This window comes from Protopterus annectens, chromosome 10.part0, assembly GCF_019279795.1.
Source record: "Protopterus annectens isolate FY-2018-M chromosome 10.part0, PAN1.0, whole genome shotgun sequence".
NCBI lineage: Eukaryota > Metazoa > Chordata > Ceratodontiformes > Protopteridae > Protopterus > Protopterus annectens.
This window is the reverse complement of record NC_056744.1, coordinates 952,800,317-952,820,911: the sequence shown is the minus strand read 5'-3', so window position 1 is coordinate 952,820,911 and position 20,595 is coordinate 952,800,317.

Sequence of the window (20,595 nt, the reverse complement as noted above, 5' to 3'; positions counted from 1 at the left end):
TCCATTAATTGCCTTTGAAACTGTACCATATGTGGTCTCCATTAATCTTTTGAAATTAGGTGCTGTTTTAGTAATAAAAGTGGATTCACTTAGACTTGGTGCAATACCCCCCCCATTTAAACAACAATGTGTCTATTGCTCCTGTTGTTGTTGTTGTCTTTCGACTTTTCCCAGTTAGGGGTTGCCACAGCGGAACTCCGGTCCACTAATGATTAGCAGTAGATTTTTCATGGTGCCTAGTTGCCAGCTCGATGCCCAACCTTAAACGAAGTCACACCCATTCACGCATGTCTTTTGGAATGCCACTCGACCCGCAGGGTGGACATGCAGACTCCACACAGAAAGCACTCCCCGCACACTAGCTGAGAATCGAATGGGAGAACCTCTTGCTGTGAGGCAACAACACTACCGCTGCACCACCGTGGATGTCTAGTACAAAAGCTAATACATTTTTATAACATTGTTTGGTATATTTCCCTTCTCAAACAGGGCATGTCCAATGCATACCCTGTTTGAGAAGGGAAATGTCAGTGATGCCATACTTAGAAGGACAGAAGGGGTATGAGGAACAGTCTTACTACTATGGGGAATCATCGCCACAAAGCCAACCCTTAAAGAATATATAGTAGGTGGATACAGCTCCAGAGCTCTTGACACTAAGAACTTGGTTGGTTCTACATTCAGTGATACAGTCAAAAGGGATGTCAAGCAGTTTTACCACAACTGGTTTAGACCCAAGTGTCAAATAAGTGTATGGCAGTTGTCCATTTTTTCTCCAACCATCTGTGTCTCTGCCATAGTGTGTTGTATGCTGTCTCATATTCCTCAATACCACACGCCCTTCTATGTCTGATTTTGGAGATAGAATTTTGGTGTCCATCTCTGCAGTCCCTGCCCATTACCATTTATGACCTGCTGTAGATCATGAATTCATTTAACATTTTGCCATTACTGTTGAAACACATTTATTTACAACATTGCAATATGCTCAGTGTGGGGTATATCTTATCAGTCTTCCATGGTGTAGTCAATAGAACCTGATTTTGGTGCAAATCCTTGTAAATGGTTAGTTGTCCATAGCCTGCTGGCTCTTTATATGTATCTTGCTTCACGATGTCAGATATTTCCTGTGGTGCAAAATGATCACATTGTTTAGTGCAAACCATCTATACTGTAAGCCCTGTTTGTCTGCTCTTTAGACAACATTCATAGATGCATAGGTCCACATATACAGTAGCCACAGTGTGACATTTTCACAAAATTGTAGATATCATATATCTATATCTATATTATAGGTGCATATTATATATTTATAGTACAGCTGTGGCTCATAGTTTTTATCATGTTGACCTTGGATAATGTAGCAGATCTCCATCAACACCAGTCCATAGTTCTAGTATCAGCATGGTGCTTTTAGACATGAAACAAAGCGCATGTAAATGTTTTATCAATCACAATATTATGGCTTCTGTAACATGCTACATACAGCTATATCTTTTCTTCTTGGACTAAATATCATGATGGCATGTGTCCTCTACTAACTTTGTTCGGCATTGTGTTTACTGTTTTCTGAATAAGTATTCTGATGAGTGTATTCTGCTGATAGTGTTCTTTGTAGCACTGTTGACAAAACTGGACAATTCCTGTGGTGAGGATGAAGATTTTTGATGTGATATTTGCTTCTGCCCTTATAATGAGAAAGCATTTTCTGTTCCCCTGGGCATTACTAAAATTAAATTATCATATGGGAATTAAAAATACATGGAATTTTTATCTCAGTTGTATGCTTGATTTTGCTTTACAGCTTGTGGACACAGACAACACATTAATTTCATCTGAGGCCATACCTTTCAACTTCTAATCACAAGAAATCTAGACAAAGCCAAAAATAATGGGGGGGGGGGACCCAACATCAGGGACAAATTTAAAATATTGCTCTTGGAAACTTAGAAAGCTGCTAGAATAACAAGTGTTGCATTAGCATGCATTTTCTGAATGATTTTAGTCTGATACTCAAAAGTATGTCATAATTTATTGACTTCAATATTTAATGATTTGCCAGAAAATCACAAATTTTATGAGGAATGGACCAAAATTATGAGACAAAAAATCGGGACATTCTCAAAAACCTGGACAGTTGAGGGGTATATCTGATGTTGATACAGCATGAGCTACCAAAAATTTAGACTGTAGTGATCAGCCCTGACCACAGAAGGATAAAGTGCTTATCCCACCCATGTTTGAGTACAACACAAGTGCTGGACTGACCACAGGAGGATGATAGGGGTGAGTGGCCAATGTCAACTCACCCATCCAGGGCAGGTAGTGTATTACCCTGGCCATCACTGTGCTGCATAAGAGAAGAGTCAATCAGTTGGGAGGTTACTCATTACTGGAAGTTCCGTTACACCTCCCAAAGGGCAGATAACATGGAGCTGGAACAAGGGGGCAGGAGTTACTTCACCCCCCCCCCCCATCAAGTGAGATGCTGTCGCACCAGCATTCTTGATCTCCTTATCAGCGTCAGATGGGGGTTGGGTTGAGCCTGGAGAAGCTAAGATGGTTCTGGTAGACCCAATGAAGGAGGAAAGGAGCAGGTGGCAGCTGATTGGCTAGACTGTAGTGTGCAACCTCAAGGTTGCTGCTGTCTTGGTAGAATTTCTTCACAGACTGAGATGTGCTTAGTTTCAGGGATTATTCAAACAATTAGTTTTAAAAATATGAGCATTTGCACGATAAAGGAAATCTGAAGAATGCATAAGTGTGTTTACATTTCCATATGTTATATATGTTTATATTTTTTATTTTATTTGAAATTATGTGAAATAAGTTACACCTGATTGATGTCTGAGTTTAGGATAGGTTTTTAAGTTCAGAAGTAGGTATCAGGCAATCAGTCTGCAGACTATTAGAAGCCTAGTCAACAACCTGTGTTCAATATTTCCCACCCACCTCAAGGGAGACAATACAAGGTAGACCAAGGAAGAATTTGAAGATGCCCTTCCAGTTATCTAGATTTACCTTGAAGGTGACAAAGGTGCTACTCGGTTTGACATGCAGTGGAAGTTTGCTCCAAAGTTGTGTGAGGAACATGCTGGCATATGAATCTATCACATAAACATGTCTAATTTATCTGTCAATGAAGGTTAAGTTCCTTCAGCTATGTATTTGAGGAACCATTTTGTGAAGGAACAGGATCTCAAAGAGGGTTGAATCTTTCAATGCTCAAATGGATGGACACAGATCCCCATGGATGAGTCTATATGAAAATGAGTATAGCGACAGTGCTGGTAGACTGCTCTGATAACTAAGATTTTTGAGGTCACTGATCTTTTTAGTTAGGACTTTCTGAGGTCTCTCAACTTGAGTAATATGTTTAAATGAATACATGTCAAAAGAGGAATTGTATAGCTGACATAGCACTTTCTAAAGGAGCAGAATCTGTGCCTTCTGTTGTAAAGTTGTGAATAAACATGGGGTGAACTTACTTCTCGTGGAAGCAACATAAGAAAACATTAATGGGATATGGACATGCAAGAGAGAAAATTTCAGCTCAGCTGAGGTACCTAGCAGGTTTCATTGTTTGAAATTAATGTTATCTTGCATTATGATAAAAAAAATGTTATTAGATGGATGGCAAGTTACAGGTGCAAGAAAATGTTATTTGTAAACAGACATTCTTCCGTTAGTTATCTAAAATGTATGTCTGCTTTTCAATATGTTTATGAATTATTATGCTGCTTGACTGAAATATGTCAATATACTGAATATGTATGTAAACTAGTGTAATTTAGCATATGGAAGTATTTCTGAAGTGATAATGAAAGCCTACATGGTTTTGCCTACAGTTTTACTACTGAAGGTTATTATTTACCAATATTTAATGAAGGATTCATCTGGGTTGAGACTGCCACAGTGAATTTAGAAATGTTACTGGACAAAAATTATTCAAATGATAATGATATGAGCCATCTTAAAATAACTGGAATCCATTCCTGCTGCTTCATCAAGTACTCCATTGAAAAGCAGTTTTGTTTAAGAGATTTGCTCTCCATGTGTGCAGTGTTTGCTGTAGTGGATGGAGACGCTGCTTATCACGCCATTCTAAGAATGAACGCATTGTTTGTGACACACATTAAATAGGTAATGTGCAACTCTGAGGGGAGGGTGTTCAGTGGTCCAGTGAGCAGACAGCCATATGATGACACAAGAGTCCTGTGGAAGTCCAGACGCCAAACAATGGGCCATGATACTGGAGTGAAAGTCTTCTGAGAAGTGATACATTTCAGGGGCAGCCTTCAAGAGGAATGTTAATATTTCAACAACGCATAGAGTTCCCGTGGAAAACAACAGAAGATAATTGTACAGACAGGTATGAGAGGAAACTGGAAAATCTAGCTGGAAATTTAGTTGGACTACCTATAAACAAAAATGATGATAACCATACGAGCTGTACAAGGGGATGGGAGAACATCTGTACATGCAGCTATAATAGATGTCAGGGAAACCTGGAGAAATGTCAGGGTCAGTCCAACACAAATTTTTGGAATTGTGAGACTTGAGATCACTGTTGTCAATGTACTCCTGATGGTAGATGCTAACTTTATATCTGGATTGGGGAAATGCACCATCTTGAGAAAAGCTGAATGATTTATTGATAATGCTCGGTTTGTATCCAGATGAGATATATTGTTCTACTGTAGCTGGAAGGACAGTGAGATATGCTAGATAATGATATACACTTCAGGGAAGTGGCATTTAGAGGAAACCATTTTGGCAGAGTTCAAAGATGAGTTTGTAAAAATGCGCAACGATAATTTCATCAAACTGAAGGAGGCTGTGGTATCATCTTTGGGGCAGAAAGAAAAGAGGAGCAACCCTGATGGAGTGAGCTGAACTGAAATGGGAAACTTAGCATGAATATAGTGGTTTAGAAAATCCAAATAAAAGTATTGCTTTCCTTCTATTACTAAAGGCTGATTTTAGCTGGGAGCATAAGAAGCATGTATGCAACAACTTCATTGAGGGCACGTATATTTATTTATTTATTTGACATTTGTTTTCTGGGGTGGTCTGACTGGGTCTGCAGAACCCATTTTCAGCAGAGGCCCGGGGAGAAAAGCTCCACATACAGTACAATGCAAATACAGTACAATCCAATACAATAAAAATTACATTAGAAATACTATACAAAGAATAAGTTGAAGGAACAAACTGCTACAAGATGTTGCAATATATTACTACACATCTAGATAATTCTATACAGTTAAAACATTGCATACGATACTAGTCACTCCTCATACATGATGTATTGTCCAAAAAAAAGTATGTACGTAATGCAATGTGCGACACTGACTGTTCTAGTACATGCAAAAATAGGATGTTAGTTTCAGTTAGGAAAATCACAGCCAGAAAGTTAGTGATGCAGATAAATAGTGAGAGAGAGCTGAGAAGAATAGAAGCAATAAAGCCTGAACAGTAGCTTAAGGATATGGTATAGAAGCAGAGAAGGAGTTAGAGGATCATTATGGAACTCATAAACAAAGACATTGGGGACCTACAGACATTGGATCCTACCCAATTTGGCTTTGTCAAGGGCAGATCCTGCCTTTTGAACTTGGTCGACTTTTTTGAAACCGTCACTAAGGCCATTGATGAAGGTAAGGCAGTTCACACAGCCTACCTTGACCTTGCAAAAGCCTTTGACACATTACCACATTCGGGTATCATAGACAAACTCACCAGCTTAAATGTAAACCCATATGTCATGAGATGGGCTGAAAACTGGCTCAAGGACAGCACCCACAGGGTCAGAGTTGCTGGAGCTATGTCAGACTCTAAGCCAGTCACAAGCGGTGTCCCACAGGGCTCAGTCCTGGGACCCCTCTTGTTCGGCATTTATTTTTCTGAGGTACAGGCAAACATAGGAGGATTGTGGCTGACAAAGTTCGCAGATGACTGCAAACTGGGCACCATAATTGATACTCCAGTGGAGACAAACATCCTTCAGAGAGGACTCATAGAAATGGATAATTGGTGCCAGAGCCATGGCCTTAAGCTTAACGCCAAAAAAGGTATAGTCATACCCTTTGGGAAAAACAAGGTACCCACAAATTACCACATAGGTGGTAATCCATTAAGTACGGAAGAGGTAATCAGGGACCTAGGGACCCAGGTTGACAGTAACCTCTCATTTGACACTCACATTGCCAAAGTGGTTAGGAAGACCTTCTATATTGCCCACCTTATCATGAAGGGTTTCACATCTAGATCAAGAGAGGTCATTGTGCCCCTGTACTCATCTCTTATTAGGCCAATGATTGAGTACAATGCCCCATTTGGGATGTATCTTACCCGACACCTGCAGCAGTTGGAAAGACCCCAAAAGTTCCTTATCAAGAGGATAAAGGGTCTTAAACATATGTCATATGCTGCCCGACTGAAAAAACTCCAGCTCTATTCAGTCGCATACTGCCTACTCAGAGGTGACCTGTGCCTAATGTACAAGGCCATGTCCAATCCGGAATTAATGGACATGCTCCACCTCAAAAAATCCAAATCCATCAGAGCCACGAGAGCAAGAGACTTAAACCTCAACACAGAAATAAATAGGACGTGCTGGAGGGACAGATTCATAACCCAGAGGCTCGCTACACTCTGGAACAGAATCCCAATCCATGTTAGGCAGAGCCCCTCACTAACTCTATTCAAGAGAAGTCTTGACGAGTGGATGGGAGATCGTAGGTTTACCCCGGGGGTCATCTCTGTGTCACTACTAGACAGAGGCACAGTAAACTAAACCCTAAATGGGCGTAGTATTCTCATCCTAAGGGGTGGTGAAAGCCACACACACTCTGGCTAGGCTTATAAATGCCCTAGGGCAGATAGCCTAGTACAAACCTATGAACCTATGAGCTTTAGGATCTTGCAGTCTGTGAGGGATTGAAATGTGACAGAAAAAGGAAGACTTGAGCATTAGGCAGGCTTATGCAGGAGCAGAGTCATGTATTTTTGAGATGATTTTTTAAAGAAGCATTGAAATGGGTTAGGCCAGGCATAGACCTGGTAGCTAGAGGTAGTGAATTCCAAAGTATAGAGACAGAGTATGAATACAGAGAGTGACCAGATTTTCTTGTGGGTTTTGAGATAGCTAAGAGATTTTTGTCTTCTGATTGTAGGGCTCGATTTGGTTTGTAAGGTGTAATTAGATTGGCTAGTGCAGGGCAGGCAGTAGGCTTGAAAATAAGGTTGTGCAAGGTGGATAGCTGAATAAAGGCAAGTTGGTTGGGGAGTTCAAGCCAGTTTAATTCTAGGAGTGGTTTACAGTAGTGTGTGTGATATTTAGAGTTTGTGGCAAACTTTGCAACTTTGTTGTAGCACTGTTCCAACTTGCTTAGGGTAGAATTTTGTAAGTTAGTTAAGATAGGGGCACCATAAAGAAGGGAGGGAAGTAAAAATGTTTTTGTAAAGGTAGTTTTGGTTGCTGCAGTAAAGAAATGTTTGTTTCTATATAAGAGTCCCAGTTTTTGATGAGTTCTCTTTATATTTTGCTGTATATGGGGGTCAAATTATTATTGTCAATGATAACTCCTAGAAGTTTGGTTTCCTGCACTATTTCTATGACAGTGTTGTCAGATGCAAGGATGTTGAAATGTTTGGTGACAGGGGAGGTGTTTTTGGGATGAAAGGGTACTAGTTTTGTCTTCTTTGGATTAAGAAAGAGTTGGGCATTTCTTAGCCAGGATTCAACTGCAGTAAAGGACTGTTGAGTTTTTGAAAGTAGTTCCGGTAGTGATCGAACAGTGTAGATTATGGTGGAATCATCAACATACTGAATGGGTTCCCAGGGTGAAAGGCAGTGTGAAGGTTGTTTGTGAAAATGTTGAAAAGTAGGGTTCTTAGGATGGAGCCTTGGGGGACTCCTGTAGGGTTGTGGAGGAAGGGTGAGAGTTCACTGGACCATTTCACTGCTTGTTTATGATCCTTGAGGTAGCTCTGAAAACATTTTACTGTGTTATGTGAGAAGCCTAGGTTAGACAGTGTGTTCAAAGGTAAGGGGTGAGACACTATGTCAAAGACCTTGGAGAGATCAAGGAATAGTGAGGCTTTATAGCATCCTGCATCTCTGGCCTTGTTCATGGTGTCTGCAAAACATAATAGGGCTGTAGCTGTGCTGTGGCTAGGTCGGAAGCCATGTTGGGTTTTGGTTAAAAGGCTGTTTTTCAATATATATTGCATTACCTGCTGATGTATACCTCTCTCAAGAATCTTGGATATGGGTGACAAGATGGATATAGGACAGAAATTGGATGGATCAAAAGAGTTGCCTCCTTTGTGGATGGGGCTGATGTGAGATTGTTTCCATATGGTAGGTACTTCTGATTCGGATAAAGACCTATTTATAAGGATACTGATTGGATAGTTGACTGAGTTAGCAACCAGTTTGAAGTAGTATGGGCAGAGATTATCATCTGAGGTAGAGCAGGGTGTTATTTGTTGTAGCATTTTCCTAATGGTGTTAGTGGGTATGGGCTGAAATAAGAATGGGGTTTGTATGACATTTTGTTGACACTAAGAACTTGGTTGGTTCTACATTCAGTGATACAGTCAAAAGGGATGTTAGGCAGTTTTACCACAACTGGTTTAGACCCAAATGTCAAATAAGTGTATGTATGAAACTCAAATGCCTGTCATTATTTAGTGAATTCAGTCCTCAATGATTTCTCATAAAAATCCAAAAAATCACAAATTTTATAAGGATCAGATCAAAAATGTGAGGCAAAAATCTGGACATTCTGTGAAAAATCTGGACAGTTGTGAGGTATGGTGTATGTGTGTGTTTGTGTGTGTCTGCTGGGATACAGCTTCAGCAGGTATCGTAGCACTGTGTAGGGTTCTTATGGAAAAGCGCATCCATATATGCATGTCACCATACACAGGAGCTCCCTCTCCTTAGAGGGTCACATGTAATAGAAAAACTTTGCTTACAGGTAGGCAGTAGGCAAGTTTCATGAATGAGAGCATGTCTGTGGTACAAATAGTATAGCCCCATGGACATCAAAGTCTGACCCTATGCATCGCCATAGTAAATGGTAGAGTGGAAGTGGTGGTGCCACATGTGACTGACCTAGATCTTCCTTGCCCATGACTGCCCTCTTGAGGTGACGCATGCCTTTCATGCATCCTGTGAACACAGGGGGACATCAGTTGTACAAGTTGCCAACAAACATATCTAGGATGTTACACATATGGCACATGCAATCCCTTGGGTTATTTTGCACAATCTGTAGGACGTGTACCATCTCTACAAATGCTGAGAATGGAGATTCTAGGAGCACGCTGCAGTTCTGCACCAAGAGTTGGCATGCCACCATGGGATATGTAAGTGTCTGAATACCTCACTGAAAGACAAGGATCTCTTCTCATGTTGCTGCACTTTCCATTGTCAGGCAGGCAACATGCCTTTGAGCATCATGCATCATGTCAGTGGCCTGGCATTGGACCTATTAGTAGTCCTTGCCCTAGCCGCTGACAACATTGATATCATTAACTTCATCCTGACAGGCACTCCTGCTGTAGGGCCAGTCACATGTTTCTTGGCTGAACATTTGCAGGTCTTGCAGACTGAGGGCTTTCAGCAAGGTTTCTTCTGTGTGTGGGAGAAACTGAATTTAGCTGCTTTGTCCTTGCCAGGCATTACATTGTATGGGGAAAGAAAAAAAGTGTACAAGGCTACAGATTTGGAAACATTTACTAAATGACACCTTCTACAGTCAACCGACCCCCTGTGGTAATGCTAGATGTCTCTAAATGTAGATTTAGCTATATATATATATATATATATATATATATATATATATATATATATATATGTGTATATATAGGGAAATAGATAGATAGGTAGAAAGAAAGATAAATAGATAGACAGATTGATAGATAGATGAAAGATAGATAGATATTTATCAGACACACACTGACTTAATACTATGACCAATAGCACCATAATATGCCATCCCACCCAGTAAAGTAATAGTGTAATCTGTATACATGCTACAGTCTGCCTGCATTTCAGGTTAAATGGCTAAGGATTTTTTTCCAGATAACATTGTCACCTGATTTCTGTGCTATATTACTGACCTGACATTTGGCATGATATTCACTGTATGAGATTTTATGGATTGGGAGATAGAATACATACTTTTACAGATGCAAGCCGCAGTTAGCAAATGACAAAAATAAATGCCATGGGGGGTCCACAACTGGTTTAAAAACAACTTAATACAGTACATTTGTTGACATAAAAGTTGAGATCATTACTATTGCACCAGGCATATAGTATTGTACACCGCCTTGGAGACCCTTATTGAAGTAATCATGTGACCCATTCAGCAGCCATTGACATATTTTGTTATCCATTCCACATTTTCCATTTCAATAAACGAGAAAAATAGTCCAAAGGCAAGCGGCCCCATTTACAGAGCCCTAGAGGATGCCATTTTTAACTCCAATTGGGAAAGCGAGGTAACTCTCCCACCATGACTCACAGTGCCTGTTTATTTAATCAGTGCTATCTGAGATGAAAGCGCTCAATGTTATACCATAAAACATTGGGCAACAAATGTAGCATCATTAGATTTGACAAAAAGGCTTTCAATATGACTTCAAAACAAATATTCAAATAATAAAAATAACATATCGTTAAAGATTCTAAAGACAATAAAACAATCAATTTAAACTGGTAAAATTTATTATATAATATCAGGTGAGAAAGGAGAATCTTACTTTAAATATATAATTTTCTCATTAATATGAAAAAAGCTTATTTTATTGTATAATATGAATAAATAAAATAATTAGTAAAGGAAAATGGTTACAGGGATTTTCAGTATTTTATGATGTTGCTCCTGGCTGGGGAGGACATCAGTATTTTATATTTTAATATGATAATCTCCTCAAAGACATTAAAAATTAATGGGTTTTAAAATATTTATTTTAAATTTTGAAACATTTTTTTCTTTACTGATTTATGTTTCTTTGTTTAATCCTGTGTCTGTTTTGGTTGTTAAGTATATATGGCATCCCTGTGTTCATGTGGATTTTCTCCAGTACAATGGTCTCCTTCCAGTTTCCAAATATATGCAGTAAGCTGATTGGTTACTCTAAATTTCTCTTGGTGTGCATGTGTTGTGTGTGCAATAACTAAAAAGGCCTGACTTGCTTAGTAAACACTGTGGTAGGTCGCTATAGGAGTTAGATATCATTTCTGAGCATTGAGTGATAAGAAAAATCACAAAATTAGTTTACTTTTGAATTAATTGATTAAGAAGGTATTTGAATCCATAACATTTTACTAATTTTAACTTTATAAGGCCATTTTGCCTGAGACACCAGTGATGTATAATGTCTTGGATTTTACAGTAAAGTTGTTTTAATATTCATCGTATGGATGAATGTCCTTAATATTTTATTTAGTTATTTATTTATTTTTTACAGTTTAGCCATTTTTGTCTATAAGTCATTTTATTACACTGGCAATTTAAGATTTAATGAGTGCATATCTCAAAACAGACATTTTTTGTATACCTTCTAATTCTGATGGGCATGTCTAGTAACTTCACTGAGAAAACTGTACCAATTTATACTTCAAAAAAGATATTTAAGACAGCTTGAAAAGATAAAAATTATCATGGCAATAAATAGATAAATAAATAAATAGGGTTTTTCTTTTTAAGATTATTAACAGATTACTTAGAGATGACTTCTGTCTGGCTTATAAAGAAATGGCTGAGATCATTCTATTTAAAATCAGTCTACACATGGAATGCACTGCTGCAAGAGATACCTTCAAATCAGGGGACCTACTACAAAAAATAAACTTTCATAATACAAAAAAGTGTGATTCATAGCTAGCAAAAATTTGGATGTGCTCCCTCGGTGATACACATTGCACTGGCAGATCTCACTGTTGTCTATCACTTTAATGCCACATGCTCTAAATTCCTTTCTGATGCATGTGATCAATGGTAGGGTGACAATCCATTGCTCCTTCTGTAAGAGATATGCTACTTATGAAGCAGTCTGTTCTCATCTCACTTCAGGTAAAAATAATGTGATGCAAAGCATTTACCAGATCACATAAATTACTATGCAGCAGAGTGCAAAATACTGTTCACAAAATGACTTCCTGCAGATTTGTGACATCTTTCGAAATGTGGTTTTGGTTTTGTTAGGGTTGTGAAACTGAATAAAATGCAGATTCTCACAGAAGGATAATTAAAAAAAAACGTCATAATTAATGATATTGGAAGTTCTGGACTTTAGGTGCAGTGGTCTAGCATTGGTGTCAAACTGGACTGCTTGTAGATCATTGTTACTCTTTTCATAGCATTCTAAACCAGTCAGTAGTCATGAAATCCAGAAGCATTCTATGCAAGAGTCTCATTTGTATTTAACGGAGTCTTATTAAATATGCATGACATATTTACTAAGACTGCTCTAAACAGGTGTTTGCAATCCATTTTGTATCAAGAACTCATTGATATAATGAAGACTACTTCTTCTCAATAACCTAACAGAACTAGTGATTTATCCATGCATAGGCAAAATGCTACATGCATGAACAGAATGCTACTTTTCCACTAGATGTTTTTATGATTTATACTGTGTTATGTTACTACTATAATCAATATGGAGTGCTTAGAAAAAGCCACAGATAGCTATTGCTAAACACTGGTACCTGTGCCATGCACTTTGTTGTAATACAGTGCACTACACTAAGGTGTATAGATGTGTCACCCCATTTTATGACTTGAAGATTTACAGATGACAATGGCAGATGGCCATCAGAGGCATGACAATGTTACATCAAAAGAAAATGAGATACTGCTGCAGTGCACTTAGCTAACACAACAAGAAACAACAGGTATTCCATGCAAAATACTTGCATTCACACCAAAACATTTCTTTAAAAAGGTGTAAACTTGAAAAAAAAAACTGTTTACAAACACACACACACACACACACACACACACACACACGCACGCACACACACACACACACACACACACACACACACATATACATTCTGCATATTAATTAGCTAACATTGTCAATACAAAATACAGAAGATTTTTTGATGTCAGACATTTTTTTTATCTACTACCACTTACCTGTCTGCTTTCTAGCAGCATGAATGTACAAAGTTCAGTACTGCACATCACTGAAATTCAAGTTTTTTGCAAAGTATATATACCAACTCCAAGATCTCATTACAGTCAGTAAAAGGGTAAATTTCCTGATCTATCCTGTACTGTGATCTCTGTTCATTACCTTGGCCACACATAAGCGAATGCACAGTGGCATTTGTTGCAAAAGACACTCATTGTAGTTCGGCAATATGAGAATCAGCCAACACACATTTGGCATTCCTGTGTTCGCCAAACCTCAATTCTTCATTTTGATAGTAAACCCATACACACGCGCGCGCACACACACACACACACACACACACACATATATATATATATATATATATATATGCATATATCTATGTATATATATATATATATATATATGTATATATATATAAATCTATATATATATACATATATATATCTATATATATAATATGCATATATATGTATCTGATATATATATATATATCTATATATATATATATATATATATATATATATATATATATATATATATATAGGCAGAGAGAGATTCCAAGAAATGCCAGTTAAATAATTACCCACTGGCAATTCAGATAAATGCCTTCTAAAGTATAGCTTTACTTAAACCTTTATGAGCTTTTGCTTGAAACTTGAGGATATACATATATATAGCTTCAGTCTGTTTAACAGATTCTACTTATATTCTTTTACAAATTAATCTGAATAAAAATGTATCTCATAACAAAGAATTTTTATGAAGAAATGCTCCATTGATTGTGGCATTAATATTGTGAGATAGGTTAATTCCCCACTTTTTGTGTATGCGGTGTAATAAAAGTTCCTGTATTCAATAGATAAAGGGGAGGACAGTTTTCCTAATATAATATGCATTGAAAGAACAAGTAGCATCATATATAACCACAGAAGCTGTAACACTGAAAAAAAGTGAAATGCGTGTTTCCAATTTGCTTGATAAGTCCTATACTTGTATATTGAACAGTGGCTGCAGGTATGTGTACCAGCTGTGGCTATCCTAATTATAGGACAAGATTTACAAATAAGTCAGGTTGTACAAAGTTGGCCTCAATGAGGAAACAGCATTAATAGCTCTTGGTACGAATGACTTTAATACTGTCGCCAGCACAATATATGGCAATATTTCTTTACCATTTCAAGTATCTATGAATTACTATGCTTGTGTTTTGTTAAAAAAAAGCTGAATAACTACTTTCTTCCAAATAAAAATAGCTTTAGATCCATCATGTTTATGCCTAAAACTTTTAAATGCCATAAACCATTCACTATATCTTGTCTAGAATATCCTCAACTCACAAATCTCTGTGTAATGATCCACACCTCTTCTGTATTACACAAAGCTACTGCTCTTTGAACTTCTCTCTTAGAAGTGCAGGAATAAGATGAGCAGGGTAATAATCCAATAGCAGGAATTATTAGAAGTGCAGGAATAAGATGAGCAGGGTGATAATCCAATAGCAGGAATTATTAGAAGTGCAGGAATAAGATGAGCAGGGTGATAATCCAATAGCAGGAATTATTAGAAGTGCAGGAATAAGATGAGCAGGGTGTTAATCCAATAGCAGGAATTATTAGAAGTGCAGGAATAAGATGAGCAGGGTGATAATCCAATAGCAGGAATTATTAGAAGTGCAGGAATAAGATGAGCAGGGTGATAATCCAATAGCAGGAATTATTAGAAGTGCAGGAATAAGATGAGCAGGGTGATAATCCAATAGCAGGAATTATTAGGAGTGAAAGAATAAGATGAGCAGGGTGATAATCTAATAGCAGGAATTAAAGGACCGACTGAGACAGATTTTCTAAAAGCAGCAAAGCACATTCTACTGACAGCACTAAATCTAGATAATTAACATGGGTGACAAAAAAGTCAGCACTAAAGATTGCACACTAGCAATTAAAATTCAGATTTATCAATAATTGTTAAATAAAGCTACAAATAACCCTGAAAATTAAAAATCAAATAATCAATATATAATGAAAAAAAAAGATAATTTGTTATGCAAAGTGAGCAGAAAACTACATTGCTGCTCTAAAAGTTATTCATGAAAATATTAAAATATCTGGGGCAAATGCTACCCCATTGCTGTTCCTTGTTATCAAAAAGAAAACAATGTTTTTCATAACACAGACTGGGATAAATAGACTGGCTGCAGAATGAGGAGTGCAGAAAAATGTTGTTAATGACCTTGTGGAGAATATGGGTAATCCAAAGACACCATTTGCATGAAAATGTAGTGCACCAAATTGTGCGATATGCAGTACATGTAAGTCAGTGCATAATGACATATGAATGAGAATACCCATACAACTGAGCAACACAGGATATGCAAATGCAGCGGAACATCATGGTAGAGTGATTTAGAAACCTATAAAATGGCAATGCTGTCCACCTATGCACATTAAGATTGAACATTGTAATTTACGAAGTACAGGACAGGGGTCATCACAGACATAGCAGCAGCAGTACCTCAATGGCAGGTGCTTGTAGCTACTGTCAGAACCAGTGCATTCAGTGTTATGCATCACAGCTGCCCATACTAATGGAGACATTACCATCAGTAACTCATGCACCAGCACTTCAACGAGCATCAGATAATTGATCAGTTTAGAATCAAAAGTGATATAGTATATGATCTAGTCAAACTATGCCTCCCGTGAGAAGAATCAAGAGATGTGCATGCTATGAGTATTGCTGTATGTGCAGCACTGATGATCCTTGCTACAGTGACCTTTAAGTTACTTAAGGGAGACATGTTAGGATATTGCAGGCCTACTATGTCTTATGAAAAATTAACCAGATACCTTACATTATGCTCATTATGCTATAACATTTGAAGAAACATATCTAGTTCTCAAGGACACCAAATGAGAGAACTAGCACTATGTGGGCATTCTATAAGGGTCAATGCTTCTTTTGGGTCCTGAATGTCGTAAACTCTACCCATGCTGTTATTAATGTCTCACCTGGTTTAGACTGACAATTAGGATTGCCAGCTCTTAAATTGCTAGGTGGTTTCAATGTCCAGTGTATTGTTTACAATATATTCAGGCAGATCACATGATTTACATGTATGTCACATATCTGACCTATATCAATGGTTCCTGTAAAGGGATGTACACCGGGTAGTTTGTTGGTAGTTACATAAACATAGTATACAAAATGGCCTTTGCATATGGCTAAAAAGCATGTCATGTGTATGGGGCATGTAATTATGTACCCTGTGAGTTTTAGCTAACAATGAATGTACCCTGGAAAAAAAAAAAAAAACAATGAATATACCCATGAGCCACAGATGATCACTCAACTTCACATTTCACAGAGAGAATGGTAGAAGTGCCACACACCACATCCACTACCAAAACAAGAAATATGGAATAAGTATTTGGACTACCGAAGGTGACATTTCACTGTTTAGACATCTCCAGTGGGTCACTGAAATATAATTTGGACATATGCAGTAGAATATTTAGAGTGTGTACCATGCTGCAGAACACAGTTATGTGTACCCATACAGAACAATCTGACAGCATCATGGCAGTTAAGCCCATAACTGATGCTGAATCATTAGAAGGGTATGGAAGAAGTACAGTAGAAGGCAATACAAGAGCAGAAGCACAGTCAAGGCAGACATGCTTGTAATGCATCACAGCACTGACAAAGTGGTGACCACTGGACTTCATGTATGCACTGTGATATAGACAACACAGGGTGATATGATGTATGCTGTAACACTTAGGCTGTGCAGGCTTTGTATAATCTAGCCACACTACACATCAGACATCAACAAACCCACACTGGGGAGGAATGGAGAGAGGGAAAAGTCTGACTGGAGAGATGAAAAGTCAGCAAGCAAAGGAGAGTAGTAGTGCTGAAATTGAATTCATCCTCAAGTCTTGGTAAGTACCTTCATGACTGGACCCTGTTTTTACAAAATCTCACCAAGGTGACACTGATATCCATAGACTGTATTTATATAGCAAACATCATAGACAGAAGTAGGTCAAAAATTAACAGAGATAGGTGGGTGCACAAGACCCAGGATAACAAAGTGCCCAATCCTGGTAGGTGCACTGGTGCCAGGACTGGAAAAAATGACAGTGTAGAATCCTCAAAATATAGAAACATTCATACAATGGGGCCAGGCCATCCCCAGGGGGAGGATGGTCCCCCTCTTGTAGAAGGAAGTAGCAGCCCACAAAAACTGATGGGTCAAAGAAGAGCCATAAAGACGATTGAGTGGACTATTGAGGATAAGAAAGAAATTATGTAGTTACCGTTATGCAAAAAGCCCAGAATTTCCAGACACAAGATATACAAAATGATTAAGAGAGAAACGAGAGGAAAGAAAAATACTTCCACAAGAAAAACTGTCAGAAGCTTCAAATGAAAATGTGCATTCATTAATACAACAGATTTGTGAAAAACAGTATATAGATCAAGAAACTTTGATTTGTTTGGGAAAAGAAGCATCTGAGGAAGTGCAAAAATATAAACATCAAAACCTAGAGATATTTGAAAAATATAAACAAGAAATATGGACATGGGAAAGAAGGAGAGATTTGATATGGTGCAATATTTATGCAAAGGAGAAAGACTAATCAATATAAAGAAGGCAGCCCCAAAGATATTCAAAGAGAAATACAGGCAAAGGCATCCAGATATGGAAAATTTCACAATAAAAAAACAATATCACAAACAGGGAATGTAGAAAAGAAGATTAGTAAAGCAGAAGTTAAAAAAATAGAAACTGAAGTTATGGAGTGCCTGCAAAGTGAAGGATTTGGTATAGAAGGTCTAACACAGGTTACATCACAGCATGATGGAGTGAGTCCCCAAAGTAAGGAGAAACAGGAAGATCAGGAGACTTCTGAATACAAAATATGGACATGGGAATGAAAAATATTTAATATGGTGCAATAGTTATGCAAAGGAGAAAGCAAAACTAACCAATTACAGGGAAAGGTATCTGGACATGGAAAACTTTACAATACAAAAAATAAGAAGACAAAGAGGAAAAGTAGAAAAGGAGATTAGTAATGCAGAAGTTAAAGAAATAGAAACTGAGGTTATGGAGTATCTGTAAAGTGAAGGATTCAGTGTAGAAAATCTAATGCAGAAAGCACCACAACAGGAAAGAGTAAAGGATATCCAAATTAAGGGGAAACCAGTGGAACAGGAAGCAATTGGTCAGGTACCATATCAAGATATTTTGAAGTCTTCCACAGGAAATTTGTATAAATGTTCATTTGAAGCTAGACAGCAAGGAAAGGAACAGGAAACTGTGGAAACTCTGATGCAGTCAGTGTTAGGCCAGTGACTTCCCATATGACAGCAATGGATGGCACAGGATGAAATTGAAGAGAAGGTGCCACAGGAAGACGCTGTAGAACTTTCTATTGAATGCCCACAGGGAATGAAAAACAAGGGATGTGACCTCAGTTTGGAAGAAGATGAGCTAAGAGAAGAATTGCTTGGTTTAATAGACATAGATAGATAATAAGAAAAATGAGAGAAATTGACTGCAGAAGGTCAATAAAACCCAAAAAGTCAGAAGTCTGATAAAAAAAAAATGAATGCAGTAATTAGGACTGTCCATAGAGATCCATGTGATATACCAGAAATAAACAGGATATATTACTGTGCTGCTAAATTAATAACTGATAAAGTTCTACCACAAGAACACAGGATAGCGAAGGAAAGGAAGCGGAGAAATCAAATACCATCATGGAAGTATCGAATAGAGAATACTATAATGCAATTAAGACAACAAGTGTCACTATTAGAAGACCATAGAAGAGGGAATAGATCAGCAAAAATACTAAGAAAGATGGATGTGATTAAAGCAATGTGCTGACATCTAGGAACAAAATCCAGTTAATATAAATCAATTTGCTTTTCCTGTCCTAACTTACAGTTTTGGAGTGACTGACTGACCCCAAAATGTGTTGGCTAGATTAGATAGGAAAACAAGAAGGATGCTTCATGTTCACCAAATGATTTATAAAAATCAGTGTATACCAAGATTATATTTTCCCCATTCCAAAGGAGGGATGGGCCTCCTTGAAACTGATTACATGTAGATCTGCAATCGTGGGACTCCACACATATCTGCTGACCTCACAAGATGCAAATGTAGTGAAAGTTTTGAAACATGACTCTTTCTGGTTGGAGTCCCTGTGACTAACACTTGCTCTAAAACCTGCTGGAAAGAACTAGGAAGCCTTAAACTGACACAAGCACTCGACTCTTCTTGTTAATAAGGAGAAATTAATCAAAGGCACCAAACAACCTATAATTGCAAAGTACCTTGCCAAGGTAAGAAAAAAAAAAAATAAAAGCACCAAACCAGACATGTCCAAGGGTCAGCTTCCAGTGATTTCCCTTGTCCACCTGGTGAATCTGGGCATACTGAGGCAATGCAGCCATTGCCTCATGTACACAGACAACCCTCTCCTCCTCTCACCCAACACTACAACCTGGGAGAGATGCACTTACATAGTCAAACTGGAAGCAAAACTCTCTCAACCCAAGATTGTGCTAGACAATCAAGAGGAGAAGGTTAACACTCACACTACACCTCAAGCAACACATAGCCCTTCAAAACCCTCACCACCAACATCCACACATAGTAACACTAAACACACATATGCAGAGGCCCTTAACATTAACCTGCCCAAGCAACAAGGACCTCCGAAGCTGAAACGCAAACAAGCACCAATCACAACCAAAGTAACACATAGCTCACAACACCAGTTTGCCACCCAACAGCAGCCCCTAAAGCAAGATAACGTACCCAACACTTTAGTCATAGGTGACTCTATAGTCAGGCACACTAATGTCCTACTCAACAGGCTGAACAAGGACAAAACTACACTCAGCTGCCGGTCGGGTGCCAGGATCCGCCACATAACGCATGCACTCAAGTCACTCCACAACAAGTACAAATACGACTCTGTTATTGTCCATGTTGGAGTGAATGACTTGAGATGTACCTCCCTGGACTACATAAAAAAAGACATGGAAGAGCTCTCAGATCATGTGACCTAGACAGGTATGACCCTAGCCATGAGTAGCATCCTCCCTTCGCCCAGAATGATACCACAGAAAAAGGACAAAATGATTGACTTCAACAATTGGCTAAGCTTCTGGTGTCATTCAAAGGGGATCCAGTATCTGTCTGCCTGGAACTACATGATTGACAAACCACGATTCTTTGCCAGAGATGGTCTGCACCTGTCGTTCCTGGGATTCAGGTTTCTGGCTAAGGCTCTTGCCACTCCTATAGTGCCTTTTTTAGACAAGGCTCAAAGGACAAAACAACCACTGTAACAGGTACAAGTATGCAAAATCTGATGGTACTGCTACTCAATGCTAGAAGTC